The sequence below is a fragment of the Chlorocebus sabaeus genome, chromosome 21, assembly GCF_047675955.1.
Source record: "Chlorocebus sabaeus isolate Y175 chromosome 21, mChlSab1.0.hap1, whole genome shotgun sequence".
NCBI lineage: Eukaryota > Metazoa > Chordata > Mammalia > Primates > Cercopithecidae > Chlorocebus > Chlorocebus sabaeus.
Genome location: NC_132924.1, coordinates 121597778 through 121607501, shown reverse-complemented (window position 1 = coordinate 121607501; position 9724 = coordinate 121597778). Strand labels below are relative to the sequence as shown.

At 43.3% G+C, this 9724-nt stretch overlaps 1 pseudogene; it reads right to left on the bottom strand.

The window, feature by feature from the left end:
* Positions 1-1160: 1160 nt before the first annotated feature.
* On the bottom strand, positions 1161-2380 carry LOC119621598 (large ribosomal subunit protein eL32-like; annotated as a pseudogene).
* Positions 2381-9724: the final 7344 nt, after the last annotated feature.

Below are 9724 nucleotides of genomic sequence, written 5' to 3'. Positions count from 1 at the left end.
CCTGGCCAACATGGTGAAACCCTGTCTCTACTAAAATACAAAAAAAATTAGCCAGGCGTGGTGGCGGGCACCTGTAGTCCCAGCTACTCGGGAAGCTGAGGCAGGAGAATTGCTTGAACCTGGGAGACAGAGGTTGCAGTGAGCTGAGATCACACCACTGCACTCCTGCCTGGCAACAGAAGAAGACTCCATCTCAAAAAAAAGGTGGTCAATGAGATGAAGAAAAAGATAAAAAAGCAAGGGGCGGGGGATAGGGACTGATGAAGGAGTTCGTTTTCTGCCGGTATGCACCAGACTGCATTTCAGGAGGTTACACCATAAAGTTTCATCCACAAGATGAAGTGAAACCCAGGGACTTTTAAAAGTCCACATTTATTTTAACACATAGGTCATTTAGGGGAAAGGAATTGAGTTTCAAGAAGTTGAAACTTACGGGATTACTTAAAACCTTGTTGATGGAAATAGAGCTAGAAAAACTCCATTGACTTGTCAAATCAATGATGTCCATTCAGTGGGTTTCATCTCAATAGTTTCTGTGGAGCATTTTGTTAAACATCCTGAGGAGCGATGCCCCCAATGATCTGGAAATTCTTTGATTCTGAATTTTCAATCAATTAACCTCCTTAAAATCATTTCCCCAGGAAGATATTTTTTAAAAAGTAGAGAGATGATGTGATGTTTAAAACCAAGTGTCAACTTGACTGGATTGAGGGATACAAAGTATTGATCCTGGGTGTGTCTGTGAGTGTGTTGCCAGAAGAGATTAATATTTGAGTCAGTGGGCTGGGAAAGGCAGACCTTAATCTGGTGGCACAATCTCATCAGTTTCCAGCTAATATAAAGCAGGCAGAAAAACGTGAAAAGGAGAGACTGGCCCAGCCTCCCAGCCCACATCTTTCTCCCATGCTGATGCTTCCTGCCCTCGAACATCGGACTCCAAGTTCTTCAGTTTTGGGACTCGGACTGTCTCTGCTTCCTCCTCAGCTTGCAGCCTATTGTGGGACCTTGCGATCATGTAAGTTAATAATAAACTCCTATATATATGTATAGCCTATTAGTTGTATCCTATTAGTTCTGTCCTTTTAAGAGAATCCTGACTAATACAGATGATGAAGAAATTAATTCACATTTTAAGGTGTGTTTATTTGTTATTATTTTATCTTATTTTATTTTTAGAGATGGGATCTCACTCTATCACCCACGGTGGAGTGCAGTGGCAGAATCATAGCTCACTGCAGCCTCCAAACTCCTGGGCTCCAGCAATCCTCATGCCTCAGCCTCCTGGGTAGCTAGGACTACGGGCGTGTGCCAGCATACTTGGCTAAATGTTTGGCAGTCTTAATGGTTTTATTTAAACATAAATAAAGTGTGCACATGAGCTGTGCATTCATTTTGTTTGCTGCACAGCCTGGCATTGGGGTTGGTGACTCTGAGGGCAGCTGGGTCGCTCTTTCCATATGGCTTTGCGGTACTTGGAGGAAACACTGTGAGCCATCTCCGCACAGGGAGGTTTGTTGCACATTAGCGGCACTTCCAGCTCCTTGACATTGTGGACCAGGAACTTCCAGAAGCCACTGGGTGGCATGTGCTTTGTTATTTTTGTTCCCATAACCAGTGTTGGGCATCAATATCTGGCCCTTGAATCTTCTCCAAACCCTATTGTCAATACTTCTGGGTTTCTACCAGTTGCACTTAATTTTGACATATCGATCTGACCGGTGCAAGATGAACTTCTTGGTCCTCTTTTTGACAATCTTGGGCTTCATGAAGGGTCTGAGGTCAGCCATCATGTCAAGCAGATGGTTGTCACCTCTGTAGGCAGCATGGAGGAAGAGAGACTGGCTAACTTTTTAATTTTTATTTTTGTAGAAATGGGGGGTCTCACTATGTTGCCCAGGTTAGTCTTGAACTCCTGGCCTCAAGTGATCCTTCTACCTCACTGTCCCAAAGTGCTGGGATTACAGGTGTGAGTCACACTGCATTCAGTTTAGGTGCGTTTATATAGGTGTGGTAATAATCTGTAATCTTGAGTTCTTTGAGTATTCTCTGGTATTTAGACAATCATTGCAACATGTAAGCAAATTTGATCTACTAAATTTACTATTATGATTTATGAAAATCACTTAAAAGAGTGCGGAGTTTTTGCCTTCTGCGGCAGATGCTGTCATTGCTCTTGGATCCTTTTTCCATTTCAGATGTATTAATTCCAGTGATTTTCTCTCTGACACCCAGCAAGTACCTGCATAGGGTGGGTAGTTACTTCTGAGTGGGCCCCAGAGCAAGAGAGGACTTAGCAGCAGGTCCAAGCTGTGGAACAAATGACCCTGCTACTGGGGCCGTATGGCTCGGCAGATCCCCAATGCTAGAGGAATCCACGCTTGATAAAGACACCGTCTCTTGGCAAACCCCATTAAGAGCGTGTCAGTGTAGACTCCAAAATTCTGAACAAGGCCATGCCACCTGGGGAGGAGAACTATACATCCTTGGAAAAAGCTCTTCTTATGCTGTTGGGCACTGGTATGGTTGGGCTCTGTGTCCCCACCCAGATCTCACCTTGAATTGTGATCATCCACCCCCACATGTTATGGGAGGAGCCTGGTGGGAGGTAATGGAATCATGGGAACGGGTTTTTCCCATGCTGTTCTCATGATGGTGAATAAGCCTCACGAGATCTGATGGTTTTATAAAGGGGAGTTTCCCTGCACAAAATCTCTTGCCTGCCTCATTGAAGACATCCTTTGCTCTTCCTTCATCTTCCGCCATGATCGTGAGGCCTCCCCAGCCATGTGGAACTGTGAGTGCATTAAACCTCTTTCCTTTGTAAATTACCCAGTCTCAGGTCTGTCTTTATTAGCAGCGTGAAAACGAGCTAATACAGGCACGAAGGATATTTTGACTATGGATATCAACCGACATATGACCAGAGCGCCTATCACAAGTTGGCTGCTGTGGTGCTGTCAGGTCTACCAAGTCATAAAGTGGCGTGAGCACAGAGTGGTCTGGGATAAGGTGAAAGTGCTGCATCCAGGATGGAATCTGAGCATGGCTGGGGCAGAAGTAAGTTACACAAAGAGGTGGTCCAGACCCCATGTCATTCAGTGCCCTTGCATTCATTCTTCTCCCAAGCTTCTATCCATGGCCCTGTGGGGTGCTCCCTATTACCAACTGATGGAGGAAACAATCTGGGCCTGGTTTGTGGAAGGTTGGACTCCTACTGCAGGACTGCCTGACTCAGAAGTGGCCCTGAAGTTTGTGGTGAGCGCAAACCCTCTCCACAGAGCTGCCGCTTCACGTGGAGAAAAGTGGCCCAGGTAAGGATACACTTGGCTTCCTGAGCCGTGGCTAAGGCTTGCCTGCTTTGTCAGGACCCTGGAAGAAGTGGTCTGCGAAGGAGTTTGGGAAAGAGGCCGGCAGGTGGACCTGGGGAGTCACCCAGTGTGTGAGACTTTTGGTATTATCATCGAGGCCCAGCCAGGAACATCCACTTCAGAGGAGTCAATGGATAAGCAGATGGACAGCACGACTCACCTTGATGTCAGCCAGCTGCTGTCCTCGGCCAGCCCAGTGTTCACACCATGGGTTGACCAGGGCAATAACTTTGGTGGGAGAGGTAGAGGTTGTGAATGTGCCTGACAGAATTGGATCACTAAGGCTAATTGGACTCCTACTCTGCCTGTCAGCAGCGGACACTAATACTGGGCTCCATGACATGGTACAACCTCTTTTTTTTTTTTTTTTGAGATGGAGTCTCCTTTTGTTTCCCAGGCTGGAGTGCAGTGGCGTGATCTCGGCTCACTGCAACCTCCACCTTCTGGGTTCAGGCAATTCTGCCTCAGCCTCCCAAGTAGCTGGGATTACAGGTGCCCGCCACCACACCCGGCTAATTTTTGTATTTTTAGTAGAGACAGGGTTTCACCATATCAGCCAGGCTGGTCTCAGATTCCTGACCTCAGGTGATCTGCCCACCTCAGTCTCCCAAAGTGCTGGGATTACAGGTGTGAGCCGCCGTGCCTAGCCAACATGGTACGATCTCTTGAGACCACTTAGGCAGTTGGTGGCAAGTTGATTATACTAGAGACTTTTCACCCTAGAAATATGTGGCATGATTTCTTTGTGATCAGAATTGGTATGGCTTCCGGATATGGATTTAAATTTTCTGCCACTGCTCTCTAAGGGCACACAAAATACCCAATTTATTGATAGGAGATCTTGCAAAACGCTACCTTACATGAAGGAGCTCACTTTATAGCTAAGTAGGTGCAACAGTGGACACATGACCAAGGGATCCACTGGCTACACCCCTCTCATGTCACGAGTCTTTCTCAGACTGCCTCTCCCCTATCAGCCAGTCTTCATCCTCCCATGCTCCTGACCACCCAGCCAAGTCCATGTATTTTCGTATCCTGTCCTTGGGGCACATTTCCCTTCATGCTGAGTGAAAGGTCTGCACACTGAAAGGCTTTTCCCTCGCCACCCCTTCTCAAGGTCACTTTTGAGTTGGGTTCTAGCACTGTGGCAGCCCATTTTTAGCCAAACCATCCTTGAGCCAGGTCCAGCTCTTGACCTGGAAGAATATTGGAGTGTCCTTTTAAAAGCATATCTTAGGAGGGCTGGTTAGTTCAGTTGGTTAGAGCAGGGTGCTAATAAAAGCATATCTTTTTTCTTTTTTTTCGGAGACAGGGTCTCCCTCTGTTGTCCAGGCCTGAGTACAGTGGTGTGGTTGTAGCTCAATGCAGTTGCGAACTCCTGGGCTCAAGTGATCCTCCCGCCTCAGCCTCCTGAGAAGCTTGGTCTACAGACACATGCCACTGCGCTGGCGAATTTTTAATTTTTTTCAAAAGTAGAGGCCAGGTACGGTGGCTCACGCCTGTAATCCCAGCACTTTGGGAGGCTGAGGCGGTGGATTGCCTGAGGTCAGGAGTTCGAGACCAGACTGGCCAACATGGTAAAACCCCATCTCTACTAAAAATACAAAAATAAGTCAGGCATGGTGACAGGCACCTGTCACCCCAGGTACTCGGGAGGCTGAGGCAGGAGAATCTCTTGAACTCGGGAGGCGGAGGTTGCAGTGAGCTGAGATTGTGCCATTGCACTCCAGCCTGGGTGACAAGAGTGAAACTCCATCTCAAAAAACAGAACAAAAATAGAACCCACCAGGGCACATCTTACTGCTCTGCACTTATAACTGTAAATAGACAATTATAGCAACTACAGTGTGACAAGGGGGTGACAACTAGGGGTGCAGGCTCCTCAGAGATGACCCATCAGACAAATACTGGCCTAGAATGAGGGAAATTTAGAATGGAGAGTAGAGGAGAAAGAAGAAAATCAGTTACAGTCTGAGGACCAACCAGTAGGAACTTGTTCCACTCATCTTTCTCTTCAAAGCCTTGTCTTCTAGAAATTGTAACTAGCCACTGTCGCAGAGGATTACCTTGACAGGCACAAATGGATCTGGCAGGTGTAACGGGTGGGCAGTACTCTCCCCATGACCCTTGTGACCTTGTACCATTTTTGGGCACACTAGTTCCAGAGGGTTTTCTCTCCCAGCAGGAAGGACCCACATCTATTTGTTGGAGGGCTGCCCTCCAGCGGCCACAGCTGGAAATGCCTGATAATTTATTAGTATATTCCCTCGGGGCCGCCCTTGGCCAATAGTTGATGGCTACTGGGGTATAAATTCTCTGCTCTTTTGCTGCTAATTAGGACAGTTCTCAAGTGTGACCTATGTTGTCTCCAGAGCTCTCTCGGATTGAGTTGAAGGTACTCTATATGCGACTTTGACATTGTTACCCTTACTTGACCTCCTCGCCTTCCTATCCCTAATTCTCGATTCCTCTACCATTTTTTCCTAATTACTTTTACATGAATGATTACTATTATTATTATTATTTTGAGATGGAGTCTGGCTCTGTTTCCCAGGCCGGAGTGCAGTGGTGTGATAGCTCGCTGCGATCTCCGCCTTCCGAGTTCAAGTGATTCTCCAATCTCCGCTTTCCAGGTCCAAGCGATTCTCCTGCCTCAGTATCCCCAGTAGCTGGGATTACACCAGGCCCGGCTAATTTTTGTATTTTTAATAGAGACGGGGTTTCAGCATGTTGGCCAGGCTAATCTCAAACTCCTGACTTCAAGTGATCCGCCTGCCTCGGCCTCCCAAAGTGCTGGGATTATAGGCGTGAGCCACCACGCCCAGCCCACTTTTACATGAATGCTTGTCTGGACACTTTCAATAGGGAATACAATATGCTTTCCACCGTACCTAACGCTGTGGGCGCCAACTGGTCAGGTCATTTGGTCTCCTCCTGGCAGTGGACAGCAGGCAATGAGGGAGTCAGTATGATGACAGATGACAAGTAGTCATGAGAAGACAGGCTTATGGCTACCTGATGGGGGCGGAGAACTTAAGCTAAGACGTTTTCTTAGGTGTTTGAAGTGAGAGAACCAGATGTGTTAATTTTGTAATCAGAGTTTAAGTGTCTAAGGGAATTTAATTTTCTAAGTCATGTTAAACATTTAAAGATGATTTGGTCAGGTAAGAGTTCATCGAAATATTAATAAAGGGACAAATACAAGTGGCTATTCTTTTTCATATAAAATTTGTTAGATTTATAAATAAAATAGCAAGATTTAGAAATAGAGCTTAAAGTTTTAAAATAAATTACGTTTCTAATTCATAACTAATACAGTTGACTTGAAGAAAACAAATATTTTTAGAAATTGCTTTTCAGGTTGGAGAGTCCTTTTCGAGCAGCAAAAGCTCATTATACTTCGAAGAAAATAAATATTGAATGAATAAATTCTAGGCTTACCTTTATGTTTATAAATATCTGTAGGTATATTCTTCATTGTAAGTGTGAATTATCAAAGATATCCAGCAAGGTATATAAGGTACTCAAGTCAATATCAAAATGTCAAGCCTGAACTAAAAATTAGAAGTACTCAAGCCAAAATTGGCAAATGGGATCTAATTAAACTGAAGAGCTTCTGCACAGCAAAAGAAACTATTATCAGAGTGAACAGGCAACCTACAGAATGGGAGAAAATTGTTGCAATCTACCCATCTGACAAGGGTATAATATGCAGAATTTGCAAGGAGCTTAAACATATTTACAAGAAAAAAGAAACAACCCCATCGAAAAGTGAGCAAAGACGATGAACAGACACTTTTCAAAAGAAGACATTTACACGGCCAACAAACATATGAAAAGAAACTCAACATCACTGATCATCAGAGAAATGCAAATCAAAACCACAAGGAGGTACCATCTCACGCCAGTCAGAATGGCGATTATTAAAAAGTCAGGAAACAACAGATGCTGGAGAGGATGTGGAGAAATAGGAACGCTTTTACACTGTTGGTGGGAATGTAAATTAGTTCAACCATTGTGGAAGACAGTATGGCGGTTCCTCAAGGATCTAGAACCAGAAATACCATTTGACCCAGCCATTATTGGGTATATACCCAAAGGAATATAAATCATTCTACTATAAAGACACATGCACACGTATGTTTCTTGCAGCACTATTTACAATAGCCAAGACATGGAGCCAACCCAAATGCCCATCAATGATAGACTGGATAGAGAAAGTGTGGCACATATACACCATGGAATACTATGCAGCCATAAAAAGGAATGAGATTGTGTCCTTTGTAGGTACATGGATGAAGCTGGAAACCATCATCCTCAGCAAACTAACACAGGAACAGGAAACCAAGCACCTTATGTTCTCACTCATAAGTGGGAGTTGAACATTGAGAACACATGGATACAGAGAAGGGAGCAACTTACACCAGGGCCTGTTGGAGGTGGGGGGTGAGGGGAAGGAACTTAGAGGATGGGTCAGTAGGTACAGCAAACCACCATGGCACACGTATACCTATGTAACAAACCTGCACGTTCTGCACATGTATCCCTTTTTTTTTTTTTAGAAGACATAAAGAAAAAAAAGAATTAGAAGCACTCATAAATTATCCCAGGTACTCATTTACCAAACTAGACAACTAATTACAATTATGCTCATCAATGCATATAAAATAAGTAGTTCAACATAAAAATGAATCTATAAAAAGGTGCATCAATAATCATAAATGCAAGATATCATTACACCCCATTCTGGTAATCATCTGAGATAACTACAATTTTGAAATCTGAAATTTCACCTTGAAAGGTGAGATAAATACAGTTGAATATATTTTCAGGTGTGTCTGTTCCTAAGTGCAATGTTCAGTCTTACTGAAGAAAATGAAGGCAGAATTCAGAAAATGAAATAAAGCAGTGTTCATTTTTGTACGAAAACAGGCAGTGAAAATTTTATTGGCATTTTCCTAACCGTATGAAAGTTAGTAAAACACTTCATGCTTTAAGAAACATTTCTGTTGTTGATAAAAATTTAGGGCTTAAATGCTTATCTTTGGTAAATTACTTTTACCGTCTGATGATGATGACAGATCTCTCACAGCTTAAACCAGAACTCGTCTCTATTTACTTAGGTCTTTGATTTTATAACAAAGTGCAGGCTGAATATAAATATTCTTACATGTCCCCCTTTCTCTGGGGAAGCAAAGGAGAATGAATTATAGGGGAGAAACATGGAAGTATAAATATTACTCTGTCTAAATTATTGGGCAGTTATGCTAGTCTGTATTTTGAAAACCTAAAAAAAGTAAACATTCAAGTTTGTTCCTCAGTACATGAATTTTGAAGCAAAATGTATAGTTTTTTTTTTCCACAGAGAACCACGCATGATGTATCTGTTAAATTTTTTTATGTAGTTATTCAGAAATATTGGAGAAATAGACCAGGCAAACAAGTATAGGCAATTCTATAATTTATGTAATCATAATGTAATTATAAATATTAAGTCAGATTAGAAATATTTCAGAAACAGATTTTCTCTTTCAGTTCAAAAATATTTCTATAAGCATATATTAATGGAATATGTCATAATTGAATAAATATAGGTCCTACTTTAATGAAATTCATTTTATATACTTCCTACAGGGAGAAGTAAAAAAGAGAAGAATGAGAATCAGCGAACGGACTGAAATGAAAAGAGAGCCACACTCTAAGTGTGAAAAAATACTTTTCCACCAAGAGAAGCAAAAACCAGAAATTTCATGAAAGGAGAATTAAATGAACCCAAGAGAAGTTTCCAAATTTATTTAGTAGACCTTACTAAAAAAAAAAGAAAAAAAAGAAATGAAATGAGGTGGCTTCATTGTCTGGGGTAAATACGCAGGGTTTGTCATCTCCCAAGGAGAGGATTAACAACAGGGACATATGCGGGTGGGTTAAGGAGCGAAAAGTTTAATAGGCAGAAGAAAGGAGAGAGGGGGGCAGTTCTCTCTCTCTTTTGAGAAAGGCATCTGAAAGGGAAAAGCTGACCTGTGGTGGAACGCAGCAGGTTTTTTAGGCAAGCTTGAGGAGGTGGCGTCTGATTTACATAGGGCCCCCAGATTGGTTCGACCAGGTGTGATATTTACATAGTGGCAGGGAAGGCTGGTTGCCTCACCCTAATCTTATTATGCAAATAAACTTTCCACTTGGCCAGCGCCATCTTGTCTACTCCATACTGTACACGTGGCTGACAAAAAGAGAAGATGGAGCTGCCCTTTTGAACTTGCTTAGTCCCAGGTAGCGTTTTTCCACTGGGGCAACTGCTGGCATTCACTTGTGCAAGCTTCCAGCTTGCTTGCCTATGTTTGCAGCTCGATTTTACAGGC